We start from the raw sequence: 19,592 nt of genomic DNA, 5'->3' as shown, positions 1-19,592 counted from the left end.
GACTAAGAGCTCCGCCAAAATTAGTGGCACGCTTAGTCGCAGCACCGGCCTTTCTGCGTCCAACAAGAGGTGCAAGTATTTGTTCTGTACATCCTTCTTATGATTGTAAGACACTGTTGGACATTAACAATACAAAATACTGTAATTAGTGAGGCTGGTTCGTTAATGAGACCGACAGCAACCTGTCAATCTACAGGCCATGCCATTCAGGGACTTGTGCTGGTATTATTCTGTGACCATATGTTCTGGATGGTAAATATATGAACTGTGTGTGACTACTGTATATTAACGTTGTTTTGCACCTTGGCCCCAGAGGAACAACGTTCCATTTAGCTGAATACAAATGTATGGTTGAATAACAATAAACTTGAACTTCAACTTGAACTTGAGGAGTGGACAGTCCTTTAAGCAATGTCATGCAGAATCTATTAACTAACCCTTTAATTTATTATTGAATGGGACTCCCACTATGTCCTGGCTACCCACTGTGCTTACAACTATCACCATACTTCTAAACTGATAATTAAGGGAGTCCACAGGCCATCTCAGATGTGTGAACAATGTGAGAGATGTGTAAGCAACACACACACAATACTGGAGGAACTCAGCAGGCCAGGCAGCATCTATGGAAAAGAGTAGCCAACGTTTTGAGTCCTGATGAAGGGTCTCGTCCTGAAACGTTGACTGTACTCTTTTCCATAGATGCTGCCTGCCCTGCTGAGTTCCTCCAGCATTTTGGGTGTTGCTTGCAGTTCCAGCATCTGCAGTTTTCTCTTATTTGTGAGATATGTAAATACATTATAGAACATAGAACAGTGCAGCATAAGAATGGTCATTTTGAACCACAATGTCTGCACCAATCGCAATGCCGAATTATACCAAATCTCTTCCGGCTGCACATTACCCACACCCCTCCACTCCCTGCATACTCACATCTATCTAACAACCTCTTAAACACCCCCATCATAATTTTGTTTAGAGCTACTGAACAGTAAGAAGCCCTTCCGGCCCACGAGCCTGCGTCATCCAATTACAGCGATGTGACCAATTATCCCTACCAACCATGGTAGGGATAAGAGTTAGCGTGACTCTATTACAGCTCAGGGCATTCCAGAGTTCAGAGTTCAATTCCAGCATTGTCTGTACGGAGTTTGTACATTCTCGCCGCAACCCCCTGCATTTCCTCCCACAGTCCAAAGACAAAAGACGTACAGGTGTCCCCCGCTTTACGAAAGTTCGCTTCACACCACTTCGCTTTTACAAAAGACCTACATTAGTACCTGTTTTCGCTAACCAAGAGAAATCTAAAGAGGATTTTTGGCTTTTACGAAAAAAGGCAAAAAGCGAAAATAGCATTCAGCGTTTGTTTTGCAGCGAGCCATTACTGTATAGACGCAGCGTGCACCCCGAGCAGCGCCATCAAGCCCCTTCCCCGGGAACTACAGGCAGCATCTCAGCATCAAGCCGCTGAGCATCTGTGCTTTATCTCGATTTAGAAACATATCTGTTAGCATCTGTGCTTTATCTCGAATTATTTTGTGCATTCGTTAGCAAGATATGTCCTAAGGTATCAGAAAAGCCTAGGAGAGCTTAAGGGTGTTACGCTTAGTGTAAAACTGGACGTAATTAAGCATTTCGATCGTGGTGAATGAAATAAAGACATCTGTACGTCATTCCTAAGCAACAGATATAACTTTGGAAAATCCTTTCCCAGCAGATTCCTGTCCCAAAGACGCCGCGCCTCATTCCCTTCTGCCTGTAGCGCCTATCTCTGTGAAGTAAGGTCTGAGAAACGGCGGCACGGCCCGCTTTAAAACTGTGCTTACCCCGAGAAAGACTACCATGACCGTGAAGCCTTGCGCAGGCAGGTGTGTGCGCATGCGTGTACGTGCCAATTTGTTTTCTACAAAATGGTTTTAGGGTAAATCTTCCCGATTCTGGTAAGTGAAACTACACTGTACATACATTATTTCTACTTTATATAGGCTATGTATTTATCATATCATTCCTGCTTTTACTATATGTTAGCGTTATTTTAGGGCTTATGTGCTATTTGGTATGATTTGGTAGGTTAGAACTCCCATCATGACTTCTCACTACCACCATCAGCAAGGTGGCTGAGGTTCAGTTTCTACCATACCAGAGTTATTACTGTACAACCAAAGGGCTCCTGAACGAGTGTGGGTAACTTCACTCAACTCAACACTGAACTGATTCCACAATTTACCAACTGACTCACTTTCAAGGGCTCTACAACTCATGTTCTCAGCATTATTAATTAATTTGTTTGTTTGTTTGTTTGCCTATTATTTTATTCATAGAGTTTGTGTGTGGTATTGATTCTACTGTAATTCTCTGTTCTACTGTGAGTGGCTGTAAACAAATGAATTTCAAGGTAGTGAATGGTGACATACTCTACATAATTCAATAATAAATTTTCTTCCAACTGTGAACAAAAGTTTCTTCTCCTTCCTCTGGATAAATGAGCATCCCTACTAAGATAGATCAGTCCTATTGATGTAATTCTCAGAGGCCATATACTGTGAGCAGCTGGGTTTTATTCAAGTTTAGTGCAAGCAACTACAGATCTCTCACAACTCTCCACACTCCTTGAATCTTTCACAATTCTCCAAATTCCTCAGATCTCTCACAATTCTCCAAATTCCTCAGATCCCTCACAACTCTCCAAACCCCTCAGATCCCTCACAACTCTCCAAACCCCTCAGATCTCTCACAATTCTCCAAACCCCTCAGATCTCTCACAATTCTCCAAACTCCTCAGATCCCTCACAATTCTCCAAACCCCTCAGATCCCTCACAACTCTCCAAACCCCTCAGATCTCTCACAACTCTCCAAACCCCTCAGATCCGTCACAATTCTCCAAACCCTTCAGATCTCTCACAACTCTCCAAACCCTTCAGATCCCTCACAATTCTCCAAACCCCTCAGATCCCTCACAATTCACCAAACCCCTCAGATCCCTCACAACTCTCCAAACCCCTCAGATCCCTCACAACTCTCCAAACCCCTCAGATCCCTCACAACTCTCCAAACCCCTCAGATCTCTCACAACTCTCCAAACCCCTCAGATCTCTCATAATTCTCCAAGCCCCTAGATCCCTCACAATTCTCCAAACCCTCAGATCTCTCACAACTCTCCAAACCACTCAAATCCCTCACTACTCTCCAAACCCTTCAGATCCCTCACAATTCTCCAAACCCCTCAGATCTCTCACAACTCTCCAAACCCCTCAGATCCCTCACAACTCTCCAAAACCCTCAGATCCCTCACAATTCTCCAAACCTCTCAGATCCCTCACAACTCTCCAAACCCTTCAGATCCCTCACAATTCTCCAAACCCCTCAGATTCCTCACAATTCTCCAAACCCCTCAGATCCCTCACAATTCTCCAAACCCCTCAGATCCCTCACAATTCTCCAAACCCCTAGATCCCTCACAATTCTCCAAACCCCTCAGATCCCTCACAACTCTCCAAACCCCTCAGATCCCTCACAACTCTCCAAACCCCTCAGATCCCTCACAATTCTCCAAACTCCTCAGATCCCTCACAATTCTCCAAACCCCTCAGATCCCTCACAACTCTCCAAACCCTCAGATCTCTCACAATTCTCCAAACTCCTCAGATCCCTCACAATTCTCCAAACCCCTCAGATCCCTCTCAACTCTCCAAACCCCTCAGATCTCTCACAACTCTCCAAACCCATAAGATCCCTCACAACTCTCCAAACCCCTCAGATCTCTCACAATTCTCCAAACCCCTCAGATCCCTCACAACTCTCCAAACCCCTCAGATCCCTCACAATTCTCCAAACCCCTCAGATCCCTCACAATTCTCCAAACCCTCAGATCTCTCACAACTCTCCAAACCCCTCAAATCCCTCACTACTCTCCAAACCCTTCAGATCCCTCACAATTCTCCAAACCCCTCAGATCTCTCACAACTCTCCAAACCCCTCAGATCCCTCACAACTCTCCAAAACCCTCAGATCCCTCACAATTCTCCAAACCCCTCAGATCCCTCACAATTCTCCAAACCCTAAGAACCCTCACAACTCTCCAAACCCCTCAGATCCCTCACAATTCTCCAAACCCCTCAGATCCCTCACAATTCTCCAAACCCCTCAGATCCCTCACAATTCTCCAAACCCCTAGATCCCTCACAATTCTCCAAACTCCTCAGATCCCTCACAACTCTCCAAACCCCTCAGATCCCTCACAATTCTCCAAACCCCTCAGATCTCTCACAATTCTCCAAGCCCCTCAGATCCCTCACAACTCTCCAAACCCCTCAGATCCCTCACAATTCTCCAAACCCCTCAGATCCCTCACAACTCTCCAAACCCTTCAGATCCCTCACAATTCTCCAATCCCCTCAGATCTCTCACAACTCTCCAAACCCCTCAGATCCCTCACAATTCTCCAATCCCCTCAGATCTCTCACAACTCTCCAAACCCCTCAGATCCCTCACAATGCTCCAAACCCCAAAAGTCTCGCACATCTCCAAACCCTGAGATCTTTCATATCTCCAAACCCCTGTGATCTCCCACAATCTCTGCACCCCTTCCTCTGCTGCTTCAAGAATTCATATTTGTTTCAGTTCTATTACAGGTTTTTTAGCATGGAATCTTGTCAAAGCATTTCTACAGTGTGACAAACTGTCATAAGGGATGAAATACAAAATTCATTTATTAAAGTCTATCTTTCTGACTGTTTCTGATTGAATTCTTGTTTTCAAGCAGCAATTTTTTTTCATCTTTTCGTCAAAGCATACCATAGAACATTACAGAAGAGCACAGGTTCTTCGGCCAATCTGCTCTAAGATCAATCTAAACCTTCCCTCCTACATATTTCTCCATTTTTCTCTTATCCATGTGCCTTTCTAAGAGTTTCTTAAATGTCCCTGTTGTATCTGCCTCTACCACCTCCCCTGGCAATGCTATGCACCCACTACTCTCTGTGTAACATCTTACCTCTCGCATCCTCCCAATCACCTAAAAATTATTGCCCCTCATATTAGCTATTTGCACTCTTGGAAAAAGCCTCTGGATGTCCACTCAATCTATTATTATATTGTACTCCTCTATCAGGTTACCTCTCATCCTCCTTCGTTCCAAAGCTGAATCATCTGTCCTCACAAGGCATCCTGGTAAATCTCTGCACCTTTTCTAAAGTTTCTACATCTTTCCTATAGCGCGTAAGATTTCATTATTCTTGATGTTATGAACCAACTGGCCTTCAGTTTGTCATCTCTAAAGGTATTGGAGTGAACATAAATTCATCTGGTTCATAAGTCTGCATTTTCCAATTCCCCATTTTGAATTTCAGCCTGTGGTACACTTAGCTTTAAACTCTGGCCATAATATTTTTTTATCCACAACTCTGCTTTGTCTGCTTTATTCCACACTCATTATGTAGTTGCTGTTCCTCAGGCATGTACATTCTCCAAGGTTTATCAAATTCTGTAAGTTTCAAATCTGCATCTAAAGGGGTCACACCTGCCACTCAAACATTTACCTCCACAGGACTCAAACACTCACTCACCTCTGGTTCTCAAATGAGCTTAAAACTCAGTTCAGTGACTGTAACTGGAATTTGCTTTGTAGTTTTCTCCATAAGACCTGAAGATATTGGAGCAGAATTAGGTTAATCGGCCCATCGAATCTGCCCTGCCATTTATTATACTTCTCAATCCCTTTCTCCCGCCTTCCCCCGCTTCGCTTTAGTGTGCTTACTAATCAAGAACTATTAACCTCCACTTTAAATACATCCAATGACACGGCTTCCACAACCGTCTGTGGCAATGAATTCCATAGATTCACCACCCCCTGGGTAAAAAAAAATTCCTGCTCATCTCAGTTCTAAAAAGGCGTCCTTGAATTCTGAGGCTGTGCCCTATGGTCCTAGATTGGAAACATCCTCTCCATATTCACTCTATCTAAGCCTTTCAATATTTGATAGGTTTCAATGAAGTTGGAAAGGATGATCAAAGTTTTCTCAATTAGGCACACAGATGAGAGAAAAATGGAGCACTCTGTGGGGGGCGGGGGGGGGCGTAGATTGATCTTACAGTAAGTTAAAAAAGGTTGGCACGACATCCAGGGCCAAAAGGACCTGTACTCTGCTACTGTGTTCTAAGTGCTAAGTAACCTATGAGTAGCGGGGGAAAGCATCGATGAATAGGTACAACAAACCCCACAGGTTTGGTACAACATTGTGATCCACTGGATCTGTACTGTGCTGTAGTATTCTATGTTGAAGTTCAATATTGTTTCAACACAGAAAGAATTGCTGGAATTCCTTTTGATTTCTATTCATTTAAACTTTCAAGACTGCCCAGGTTTAAGGGTGCAAGAACAAACGATTCATCAATGAGAGCATGGCACCAAAAGGTTTAAAAATAAAAAAAATAAAATGCATAAATCTAATAACTCAGCCAGCTATAATTTCATTGTTCAAATGGTAGCAGAGTTACACTGTTAAAAGAAAAACTGAATGATATAAATAATTTCTGATATCACTGGAGCGCATATATTAATAAACTCTGAGTAACACCCATGCAAATACTCTTCCGATTTATGAATGCCCGATAAAAAAGCTGAACAGCTTTGAACAACTAAACCTGCTGTGCCTGTTTAGAACCAGCAAGCTGATTTTGAAGTGAAGTCTGTATTGTAAAACAGATAAAAACAGCAACTAATTTTTGTCTACAACAAGACCTTACAACGTTAGTGGACAGTTTATTTACATTTTGCACAAACTGATATGGACACCAAAGGAAATTTTTCTTCTTCTTTGAAGATTGTCATGAAACCTCTTAAGGCCATTTAAACCTTCCCTCTTACATATTGGATCATGTCTCATCTAATAAACTGGATGGAGCTCTTGTACTCGACTGAAGTATCATCTTAGATTATGACCCTTATTCGGGACAGACTATTTGCATGTATAAAAAGTCATTAGTGAAATCTGATAAAATTGTGAAAGGGCTCCATTTTATTAGACATAGCCATGTTAGACTGTGAAAGGTAGTCATATATGCCTTCAACTGAGAACAAATGGAAAAGCAGACAGCACACACATCGAAACATGACCAAGTTTTCAGAATGAAAATTAAGACAAAAAAATGTTGGGAATACTGGGCAGGATAGGCAGCATCAGTGCAAAGAGAAAGAAAGTGAAAGTTTCTGATCAAAGACCCTTTGTCAGAACTGCTGAAAGTCTTCAACCCACAATACAACCCGCAATATCAACACACACTCAGCGGCCACCTTATCAGCTACACCTGTACACCTGCTCATTAATGCACATATCTAATCAGCCAATCACGTGCAGCAACTCAATGGATAAAAGCATGCAGACCCATATGGACAAGAGGTCCGGTTGTTGTCCAGACTAAAAGTCAGAATGGAGAACCTTATGATCTAAGTGACTTGGACCGAGGAATGATTATCGGTGACAGAGGGGCTGACTTGGGTATCTCAGAAGCTGCTGATATCCTGCGATTTCCATGCACAACTGTTCCTAGAATTTATAAAGAATGGTGCAAAAAACATCCAGTGAGCAGCAGTTCTGTGGGTGAGAATGCCTTGTTAATGAGAGAGCTGAGAGGGGAATGGCCAGAATGGTTCAAGCTGACAGGAAAGGAACAGTAACTCAAATAACCACATGTTACAACAGTGGTGTGTAGAACACCGTCTCTGAATGCATAACATGTCAAACCATGAAGTGGTTGGGCAACAGCAGCAGAAGACCAAACCCTCAGTGACCACTGTATTAAGTACCTCCTGTACCCAATAAAGTGGCCACTGAGTGTATATCTTCAAATACGACCATACAAGTATTCTCAGCATTTTCTGTCTTTATTTCAGATTCCCAGCAACTGTAGTTCCTTTAAGTTTTAGAGCAAACATCTAATAAAATACAATGTGCATAAATACGTAAATACCAACATGCATTTACAATATAAACAACATTATAAAAAATAGTTTAAAGTGAAGTGCAGTAATTGAGGTAATAGATAAGAGGGTGTGTGGCGGGGTTAACTAGAATAGTTCAGATTAACTGCCTGGGGGCAAAACTTTAAAAGATGGTGTGAAGTTTTTGTTTTACTAGCCCTACAGTGCTTTCTAATGTTGAAAATATCATATAGAGATAGGGTAACTAATGAGACAGTACTCCAACGTGCCCATACAAAAAGATCTTTAATGAGAACATTAAATGAGAGGAAACTTAATTTCCTGAGCCATGCCATCAGAAAGGGAGAAACAGAATGCCTAACATTACAAGGCCGTATGCCTGGGAAACGTGGAAGAGGAAGGCAAAGAAGAAAATATATGGACACTGTGAAAGAACAAATCTAAATGTGCGAGATGTCATTGACGCTGAGCGGGATCGTTTGATGTGGAGAGCCATGATCGCCCAAGCGTGTAACATGCAAGGCACATGAAAAAGAAGACAGTGCTTTCCAGAAGGGAGTTTTTGTAAAAGGCAGTTTGATGGGTAGGTAGTGACTGCAATGATTTTTCCTGCAGAAGGGTCTCAGCATCTGCAGACTTTCTCATGTTTACGATTTTTGCTGCTCTCTTTGTCCTGGACACATACAACTCCTGCGGTGATGGTAGACTGCAGACAGTGACATTTTCTGTTGACCTGACAGTTCACTGTAGTTTTTGTACATTGTGAGAGGACAGTAACGTCTGATGTGAGGATGCTCTCAATGATGGCAGTGTAGAATTGCACCAGTATTTTCTGGGGAAGATAGAATTTTACCTTCTGCTGCAAGAACTACATTCTCTGCTGAACCTGGAAATCTACCTGCAAAAGAAAGCCACTGGCACTGGTGTTAACTACCCGGACAAGAAATAAACAGCTCAAATTAAAGGCTCAATGCTGTGGAAAAATAAGACAGGTACTAAGGAATTATTATTGCAAAGAAAGTACTTGGAATAACTCTGACAGAACCAATGTTTGATCTCATTTCTTTTTATCTCCTCTCATTCTATCTACAATTTAATTGCATACTTTTTCTACTAATCCTAAAAAAATTAATTGTGAACTTCAGGAAGGTGAAGTCAAAGGAACACACACCAGACATCATTGAGAGGACCACAGTGGAAAGAGTGAGCAGCATCAAGTTCCTGGGTTTCAACATCTCTGAAGATCCATCCTGGGCCCAACACATTGATGCAATTATGAAGAAGGCACATGAACAGCTATATTTCATTGGGAGTTTGAGAAGATTTGGTATGTCACCAAAGACTCTAACTCGTTTCTATAGATCTAAGGTGGAGTGCGTTCTAACTGGTTACATCAGTAACACAAGAAATTCTGCAGATACTGCAAATCCAAAGCCACACACACAAAATGCTGGAGGAACTCAGCAGGTCAGGCAGCATCTATGGAAATGAACAAACAGTTAACATTTCTTCAGGTTGCATCACCGCCTGGTATGGAGGGTCCACTGCACAGGATCAGAGAAAGCTGTAGACTCAGCCAGCTGCATCATGGGACTGGCCTCCACAGCATCAAGGTCATCTCCAAATGGTGATGCCTCAGGAAGGGTGCATCCATCATTAAGGACTCCCATCACCCAAGACATGCTCTCTTAATACTACCATCAGAAAGGAGGTACAAGAGCTGAAAATGCACATTCAATCTTTTAGGAACAGGTTCTTCCCCCTCCCATCAGATTTCCAAACGGTCAATGAACCCATGAACACTACCTCACTATTTTTGTTCTCTTTTTTATGCTACTTATTTAATTTAATCTTTAATATGTTTCTTATTGTAATTTATATTAATTTTTAATGTTTGCACTGTACTGCTCCCACAAAACAACAATTTTCACAACATATGTCAGAGATATCAAACCTGACTCTGGTTCTTATTCCATTGACCTGACTTGGTGAACGCACCCTCCAGTCATGCGTCAGAATTTCTGAGTGCTTTGCAGACTGACACATCGCTGTAGTGTCAGTGTTGTGGTCTTTCAGGGCAGATACTAATCTAACCGAGAGCTGGAATTGATCCCAATGAGGCAACTCATTCAAGAGAATATAAATATGTAAGATGTAGACAGGGTAGGCAATCATAACCTTCCTCCCAGGGTATAAATGCCAAATACCAGAGGGTCTAGCTTTAACGTGCGTTGGATCCTGATGCTTTTGCAATCCCAAGGTTCTTTGAAAGTCAAGAATAAGACCGTAAGACATAGGAGAAGAATTAGGCCATTTGGCCCATCAAGTCTGCTCTGCCATTCCATCATGGGTGATTTATTATCCCTATCAACCCCATTCCCCTGCCTTCTCACCATAATTTTTCACACCCTTACTACTCAAGAATCCATCAACCTCCTCTTTAAATATACCCAATTACTTAGCCTCCACAGCTCCATAGCTTCACCACCCCCTGGCTAAAGAAATTCCTCCTCATCTCTGTTCTAAAGAGGCATCCTTGTATTTGAAGGCTGTGCTGTCTGGTCCTAGACTCCCCCACTACAGGAAACATCTTCTCCACATCAGCTCTATACCTTACAATTCTACACCCCAATCTGACAAGTGGAAGGGGGAAAATACAAAGTTTTAGTTTTAAACACAGAGTGGTAAGCAAACAGCATCCATCATCACCCAAGCCATGCTCTCTTCTCGCTGCTCCCATCGGGAAGGAAGTACAGGAGCCTTGCGTCCCACATCACCAGGTTCAGGAACAGTCATTATCCTTCAACCATCAGACTCCCGAACCAGCATAGATAACTTCACTCACCTCAACTCTGAACCAATTCCATAACCCATGGACTATACATCTCATGTTCTCAGCAACAGTAACTTACTTCTTTTTTTGTATTTGCACAATTTGTCCTCTTTTGCACATTGATTGTTTGTCAGTCTTTGCTTCTGCGGTGATTTTCATTGATTCTATTGTATTTCTCCACTCTGCTGTGAATGCCGACAAAAATGAATCTCAGGCTCGTATATGGTGACATATATGTTCTTTGATAATAAATTTACTTTGAACTCTGGTAGGTAACTAGAACGCACCGCCAGTGCTGGTGGAGGAAACAAGTATGTTAATGGCACTTAAAGGGGCTTCTAGAAAGGCATGTGAATGTGTAGGGAATGGAGGAACACACAGAAAATACTGGAGGAACTCAGCAGGCCAGGCAGCATCGAGGAAAAGAGTACAGTCAACGTTTTGGACCAAAATCCTTTGGAAGGACTGAAGGGTTTTGGCCTGAAACGTCAACTGTTTACTCTTTTCCATAAATGCTGCCTGGCCTGCTGAGTTCCGCCAGCAATTTGTGTGTGTTGCTCGGATTTCCACCATCTGCAGATTTTTTCTTGTTTGTGAGGGAATAGAGTGATATGGATCATATGCAGGGGGGAAAAAAGTTAGTTCAGTTTGGGGTCATGTTTGGCCAAGGCATTATAGGCTCCAAGGTCAGCAATGTGGACAAGGGACAAGGGACATCCAGAGTCTAGGCCTCCACTTCGCGCTCGAAGACGTCAGGATAGCAAGTGCTGTGGATAAGGCCACGCCAGCAAGTCCCCTCAGGATGGCGGGCACCGGATTGGATGCCCGTGTGAGCTGGAAGCACGAGGGCCGGTGGTAGATGCATGAATCAGCAAGTTTTGAGTTTGAGATCTGGAGATCGGGGTCAGCTTCATTGCACTTGCTGTCAGTGACTCTTAACTGTAATTACTCAAATAACTGTTAATGATTACACCCTAAAAGTAATCTAATAGTACTATAGTAGTCCTGTGTATACCATGTATATTAAAGATACAATTCTTCTTTATAGTACATTGAACTTTAGAACAATCTAACCCTTCCTTCTACAGACCCTCCATTTTCCTATCATCCATGTGCTTATCTCAGAGCATCTTAAATACCCTAATACACCTGCCTCTATCACCACCCAGAAAGGGCATTCCACACACGTACCACTATCTGTGTTAAAACTTACCTCCATACTTTCCTCCAATCACCTTAATATTATACCTCCCTTCCCTTCCTCCCCCCCCACTGTGTTAGCCGTTTCCACCCTGTAAAGAAAGTCTGTGGCCATTCCCTTGATCCATGCCTCTTATCTTCTTGTACACCTCTCATCCTACTTCACCTTAAAAAGCCCTAGCTTGCTCAACCTGTCTTCATAAGACATGCTGTCTTAAGATGCCAGAAGTCCATACAGTAATGAAGATGCTGGATTTTTTTAAGAACAATTTGTATGGTGAACATTTTATGAGATGCACCTGCTTGTTAATGCAAATATCTAATCATCTAAGGTGACTGCAACTCAATGCATAAAAGCATGCAGACATGGTCAAGAGGTTCAGTTGCTGCTCAGACCAAACGTCAGAATGAGGAAGAGATGTGATCTAAGTGACTTTGACTGTGGAATGATGTTGGTGCCAGATGGGGTGGTTTGAGTATCTCAGAAACAGCTGAGCTCCCGGTACTTACACGCACAGCCGTCTCTGCAGTTTGAATTGAGCGATATGAGAAACAGTGAGCGGCAGTTCTCTGTGTGAAAACACCTTATTAATCAGAAGGGTCAGGGGAGAATGGCCAGACTGCTTCAAGCTGACAGGAAAGTGTCAGTAACTCAAATAACCACGTTACGACAGTGGTGTGCAGAAGAGCATCTCTGAACGCACAACATGTTGAATCTTGTAATGGATGGGCTCCAGCTGCAATAGACCACAAACATACACAGTCGTCACTTTATTAGGTACAGGACACATCTAATAAAGTAGCCTTTGAGTGTCCAGTACTGTACAAAAGTCTTAAGTATCCTAGCTATATATATGTGCCTAAACATTTTGCAAAGTACTGTATATTGAAGCAATGTTGTACAGGTTGCATGGTGGATATAAATGAACGTTTGTAAGACATGTTCCCAATTGAGCTAATAGGCTTACTTCTGGGAGATAATAGCCAGTGAACTAATTTTCCCACCCTATTGAATTGGAATTGGCATATGACTATCTAATTGGATAAGAGCCTCCAGGCACTTAAAAGCAATATAATGTAGTTATGTCACTTTGATCCCAAATCAGTTTAGTTTGGTTTCAGAAGACAAATAAAGATTAATGGAAAGGCAAGTTTATGCCAAGTTCCTGATTTACCATCTGACATCACTCCCAGCCTTAACCCCGCCCACTTGCTGAACCTCTGAACAACAGTGCCGGTTACCCGGAAGTTCGACAAACAAACTGGGTTCTGGCCACTTTCTGAAAGTTCAGTTCCAAGATCCAGCATCAAGTAAGCAGCTCCCCCAAGTCAAGTGAAACACGCCTGGGATTTAAAGTCAAAGTCAAACAGATGTCGACGAATTTCTTTAGCCAGAGGGTGATGAATCTGTGAACTTCATTGCCACTGCTGGCTGTGGAGGCCAAGTTATTGGGTATATTTAAAGGTTGATAGGTTCTTGATTAATAAAGGGTGTCAAAAGTTATGGAGAGAAGCCAGGAGAATGGGATTGAGAGGGATAATAAATCATCCATGATAGAATGGTGGAGCAGACTCAATGGGCTGAATGGCCTAATTCTGCTCCTATATCTTATGGTCAAAGTAAATTTATTATCAAAGTACATATATGTCACCATATATAACCATGAAATTGATTTTATTTTATTTCGAGATACAGCACAGTATTAGGCCCATCTTTCCCAACGAGGCCGCACTGCCCAATTACACCCCTGTGACCAACCCCACACGGTCACGGGAGAACGTACAAACTCTTTACAGGCGACAGCACAAAATGAAGCCGGGCTGTTGACACTGTAATAACCGCCAGAACAGAACTGATGAAAAACTACACATAAACACAGACTGACAAACAACCAACGTGCAAAAGAAGACAAACCGAGCAAGTAAAAATTAAATAAACAATATTGAGAACATGGACTGTTGAATGCACGGAAGTGAATCTGAGGGCTGTGGAATAGTTCAGTCGCAGCAGAGTTTTCTGAGAAGTTTCCAGCTACAACAGCTGGTTCTTAACTAGCCACAGGAAAGATTCAACCCAGTTTTCTGACTCCAGGGTGACCAGACAGCTTATTTTGGGAATCTGGGAGCTTCTTCCTGTGTACTGATTCTGCACAGCAACAAGAGGGAATTCTTTTCAGTTACACAGTCTCTCCCTATCTGTTTCAATGCACACACAGCACTGTGCCCTCTGATCACAATCAGGTTTAATAACACTCACATACCTTGTGAAAATCATTTTGCAGCGGCAGTTACAGAGTAATACATTTAAAAAACTGTGAAATATATTATGAATTGGGTATATTTATAGCAGAGATTGATATATTCTTGTTTAGTAAGGGTCTTGAAGGTTATGGGGAGAAGGTAGGAAAATGGGATTCAGAGGGATAATAAATCAGCCATGTCCGTGCTGTAACTGTTATATGGATTGTTGCAGCAACTCAATGGGCCAAATGGTCTAATTCCTTTCCTGCCTTATGATCTTATGGTCTAAATTACAATAAGAAATACATATTTAAAAAATTAAAATAGTGCAAAAATACTGGAGTAGTGTTCATGGGTTTAATGAGTGTTCTGAAATCTGATGGTGGAGGCGAAGAAGTTGTTCCGTAAAATGGTGAATGTGTGTCTTGAGGCTCCTGCAGCTCCTACCTGATGGTTGTAATGAGAAGAGAACATGGTTATCTACAGTATCAATAGTGTTGTAGGATGTGCTTCTGATCATTAAAATATAAATGAGTCCAGCTGGAGGAAGTTTTAAAAAAAGCACAAAAATGTTGATGTGGCCTCAGCTGCAGATACACTGCCAGCAGCACCAAGTGGAAGTTTGAGCGACTCTCTTCAACGCTGTCTCCCGGCCACCTCCCGCAACGACGTTGTGCCAGAGGTGCACCGCAGCTACTCGGCCAGAACCGGTTGTGAAGATAGACTTACCGAGTTCTCGGCACATACCTGTGAGATTTTGCAGCTTTCAACATTTTTTGTGGCGGTGGAGGCAAGTACAATGGAAGCATTCAAGAGGCCCTTAGGTAGGCATTCTGGAGGCTCCTGCATGGGCATGTGAATGTGCAGGGAATGGACGGATGTGAGCAGAAGGGATTAGTTATGTTGGGCATCTGAATACTGATTCAATGAGTACGGCACAGCATTATGGGCCCAAAGGCCTGATCCTGGACTGTACCATTCTAACATTCCATGTTCCATAGTCCAACAGTGAAGGCAAAACAGGGAATCAGGAAAGTCCACCTACTAATTTCCAAATATAATTCCTACAATTTGTTGGATCCAAGTGAGGATCTGGATAACCTACCAACCAGCATCTATTCCCACCACCCTCCCAAACCAGTCCATTCCATGGGCAAAGCTGAAATACAGCCCATTCACAAAGACATTCATTATATTTTGTAGTAACCTGTTCAAACAGAAATAATAATCCAAATATCCAAAATAACATTATCTGTCCATTTTCTTTAAAATGACTCAATAATTTTTTTTTAAAAAAGCTAGATCCTCAGCCAAAGAACTCCAACTAATGCATGGTATTTTTAAAGAACATTTCTTCCAATGTTATTTCTGGCAAGTGCATAGCCGGCGAAGTATCTCACCACATTATCCTTCTGCCTGTGTTGCATACTTTTCCTTTGGCAGTCTACTGGGATTTGTGCTGTGCGTTTTGTGAATGAAACACATTAAAGTTATCTTTTCAGCTGGGCCTCACTTATTCCAAATGTTTGGACTCTCTCCTACTTGCGCCTTTCCAGTGCCTAACTATTACCAGGATATGCACATCCTATTCTTTAGACTTTTTCCCAGGATGAAAATAGCTAATTCAAGAGGGCATCATATTGAGGTGATTGGAGGAGAGAATGGGGGTGGGGGGGGGGGGAAATGTCAGAGGTACATTTTGCACAGACAGAGTTGTGGGGGCCTGGAACGACCTGCCAGAATGGTGGATGAGGCAGATACACCAGGGGCATTTAAGAAGTTCTTAGATAAGCACATAGATGATAGAAAAATGAGAGTTATGTAGGAGGGAGGGGTTAAATTATTCTTAGGTTAAAAAGTCGGCATAACATTGTGGGCTGCAGGGCCTGTACTGTGCTGTAATGTTCTAAGTTCTATATTCTAACCTCTTTTACCTAATTACGCCAATTTGGTTACACAGGGCCCACTGGTTTAGAATGCCAGCTTTCGTCTATCACTTCTGATTCCAGTTAATTCCCTGTCTTGTAAAGGGTTAAGTTAGGGGTAGAAGGCATGAGGAAATGGGCAGAGGCCCAAGGACTGGCACTGACACGTGACAAAGTCAAAACAATGGCAGTCCCACATGCCAGCACGTGAAACCAAGGGGATGGCCAGTGTCCCTTGGGGACGAATCTGGCTAGGTATGGGGGTTGCAGACCAGATTTAGCATGCAGACAAGTTGAAATCCAGAGCTGCACGTTAAGGAGGGTCCCCTGATGTCCCAACATTTGGCAGTGTTTGACCCAACCCCTCCCCCCAAAAGTAGAGGAGGTGGTATTCAAAGGAGAATCGTGGAAGTTAGGGGTACAATAACCAACCTGGCCGCCGGAGAGAGGGGAGATTGTGGCACGGGGACTGGGCAGTACCTGGTGGGTGGTGCTTCTGGCAGAACAGAGAACATCGTGTCTGAACACCCAATGACTGACTACAGGGAGTGATGATGTGCTTCCCACTTTGCAGAAATGACCATGACATTTCGGCTGCTCCTTGCCACAGTGGCGACAGTGATCTCAACTAATACCTTTTTCAGAATGTCATCTGAACGTTTTGAAGTGTCGGGTGTGTTCCTGGATTCTGATGCACTCAGGCAAGGGAGCACTAATCCTCGTCCCTCTGAATAACACCGAATACCGTCCATGGAATGAATCCCTCATGAACTTGTCACCCATGTCTGGTGATGGGACTGTAAAAGGGGCTCCATTTAAGGGATGGTATGTGCTGGCATATGATCAGAAAAAGACCAAAGTATCAATGTTGAATGTAATACCGTGATCCAGGAATAATTACCATTGTCGTTTTGATGGGCGGGTTCCCATAACTCATACACCTCTATGCACCTTAATGGCACTATATAGGTTTGTTTCCCACGTTGAAAAGCATATACTCAGCGTGTGGCTCTTGGGCCTACCCTTGGCTCCCTACAGACTGGTCGGGCCGCTGCTACCAGGGGTATGTTGTGCCGTATGTGTATCACATTGATAATCTTGCCGATACTCAACCCACAAGTCAAAACATCAGAATGGGGTATCACAGAGGCCCATTGGTTCCAGATGATGCTTTTCCCAAATGGTACTGACCAGTTATCAAGGGAGGTCATCCTGATGGCGTCAGCCAGGACAGAAAACATTGCTTTATATCCTGGCAGAGAAAGGAGATGCTTTTACCATAAGAGACCAGGAGTGATGCACATACATCCTTGATGAGTCAGAGAATATAACAGATTTGGCTGACCATGTCCAACGGTCAGTAGATTTGTAATAATGGGGTATCAGTTCCATAACTATTATACCCCAGGAGGGAGTTGGAGGTCCTTTGGAGCGCCAGGAGACTGATGGGCCACTCTAGTGCACAAGGGTGTTACTGTAGCCATTTTGCTTTTATGATCAGTAATATGGCAGGGTGTCCACTGGGGTTTGTACTAAAGCCTGTGAGCCGGATGTAATGAGGTTGTGATACTTGAGGAGTGGAATATATTTTAATGGGATAATCTTCGTGCTTGTCAAATCGCTCACCACCACTGTGGCCATAAACGTAACAGAACTTTGATTATTACTATTGGAATGCAACCAGGGCAATGTAATATTCCTGTTGGAATGCCCATAGGGACATGGTGGGACTTGTGAAAGCACTGCGAATCCATAGAATGGGAGTGTGCCGTAGTGAGAGGGGTCCGCGTACATGTAGCTAAGTATTTTAATGCTTCCTGTGTTCTGTCCTAATAAATGGAGTTTTGTCGTTCTAAGTAGATAACTGGAGTTTGTGTCTTTCTGACTATCCAAACACTTTCCGTTGTAACGACACCCCCCCCCCCCACACTTTTCCATCATTATCCCTCTCTCATTTGTTCCCTTTTGTGGACCCAAAATCAGAAGCATATGTCATAAAATGTGTTGTTTTTTGGCAGTAGTATATTAAATGCACTATAAATTACAGTAAAAATATATATTTTTACTTTTTCTTTAGCAATACAGCACAGTAATAGGCTCTTCTGACCCAGTGAGCCCTCACTGCTGAATCACACCCACGTAACCAATTAAGCCTGGGAATGTGGGAGGAAACCAGAGCACCCGGAGGTCATGGGGAGAACATGCCAACTCCTTACAGACAATGAACTGGCTACTGGTGCTGTAATAATGTCACCAAACTGTGCCACTCTGATTTGAAAGACACATTGGTGTCAGCTTCTTCACACACAGGGTGCTGAATGTTTGGTACGAGCTGCAACATTTAGGAGCCTTCTAGATAGATGCACAGACAGGGAAGGTTTAGTAGGCCTTGGGCCAAACATGGGCAGACAGAACTAGCTCGCTGGGCAACACCGCTGGCGTAGACTGCATGAACTGAGGAGCCTGTTTCTATCCTGTGTGACTCTATGACCAGGACATGTGCCCATTATGGTTTTGGTCTTTGGCTGCTGTGACAGGACTGAACTGGTGCAAGGACCAGGGATGGAGAAAGAAGCTTTTGTTCCCAGGTTAGCTTTACTTGTCACAGGTACATCAAAACGTACAGTGACATGCGTTGTTTGCGTCAAATCAAATCAGTGAGGACTGTGCTGGGGCAGAACATGAGTGTTACCATGCAACTGCCACCAAGGTAACATGCCCATAACTCACTAACACGAACTCATACGTCTTTGGACTGTAGTAGGAAGTTGAAGCACCCAGAGAAAACCCATATGCTCACAGGGTTACAAACTCCTTACAGGCAGCGGCAGGAATTGAACTCCAATCTGAAGCCTGGCTCTGTAATAGAGTTACACCAATATCTACACTACTACGCCACTCCAGTGGTAAATGCAGAAGATATCCACAGTTCATCCTCTCCAAGGATGAGGGTCTTGGGTGAACTTCCTGGAAACACAGAGCTGTCCACCTGGAAATGTTTCTCCTTGTAGTCCCAAACCACCTCCACATTGAAGGAATGCAAACCATTCCTTTATGCTTTCACAAAGAAGGCAGGACAGCGCCTCAACTTACAAGTTTGCAGAGATTCGGCATGTCACCCACAAAAGTGGTGCGAGACTGGAACAACCTGCCAGAAGTGTTAGATGCGGGTTTCATCAGCATTTGAGAGGTTTGGATAAGTACGTGGATGGGAGTGGTATGGAGGGCGATGGTGCAGGTTTTGATGGGACTAAGCAGAATAACAGCATGCACTAGATGGGCTGAAGGGCCATAGTTCATTTTCTCTTTCTCTCTCTCTCTCTCTCTCTCTCTCTACATATATATAGAAAGTGACTTAGTAAGACTGTTTCAACATCTCAGTGGCCAGTTTCCCATTTCCCAATTGCCTGATGCTCAGCACAGTGACAGTGCAGCAGATAAAGGGTGAAATCG

General features: G+C 43.2%; 1 protein-coding gene across 6 annotated transcripts in view; it reads right to left on the bottom strand.

Moving 5' to 3' along the window:
* LOC140730596 (neurocalcin-delta) overlaps positions 1-19,592 on the bottom strand; it is a 323,285-nt gene that overhangs the window by 247,044 nt on the left and 56,649 nt on the right. Inside the window, exon 1 of one of the 6 annotated variants that reach the window (XM_073051320.1) lies at positions 12,484-12,502. The exons of the other annotated variants lie outside the window; for them this stretch is intronic. The gene's annotated coding sequence lies outside the window, so the exon portion shown is untranslated. Of the gene's footprint in view, positions 1-12,483; positions 12,503-19,592 lie in introns of those variants that run through there. 6 annotated transcript variants of the gene reach the window in all.

This window comes from Hemitrygon akajei, chromosome 1 (assembly GCF_048418815.1).
Source record: "Hemitrygon akajei chromosome 1, sHemAka1.3, whole genome shotgun sequence".
Taxonomy (NCBI): Eukaryota; Metazoa; Chordata; class Chondrichthyes; order Myliobatiformes; family Dasyatidae; genus Hemitrygon; species Hemitrygon akajei.
This window is presented reverse-complemented; position numbering and strand designations above follow the sequence as displayed.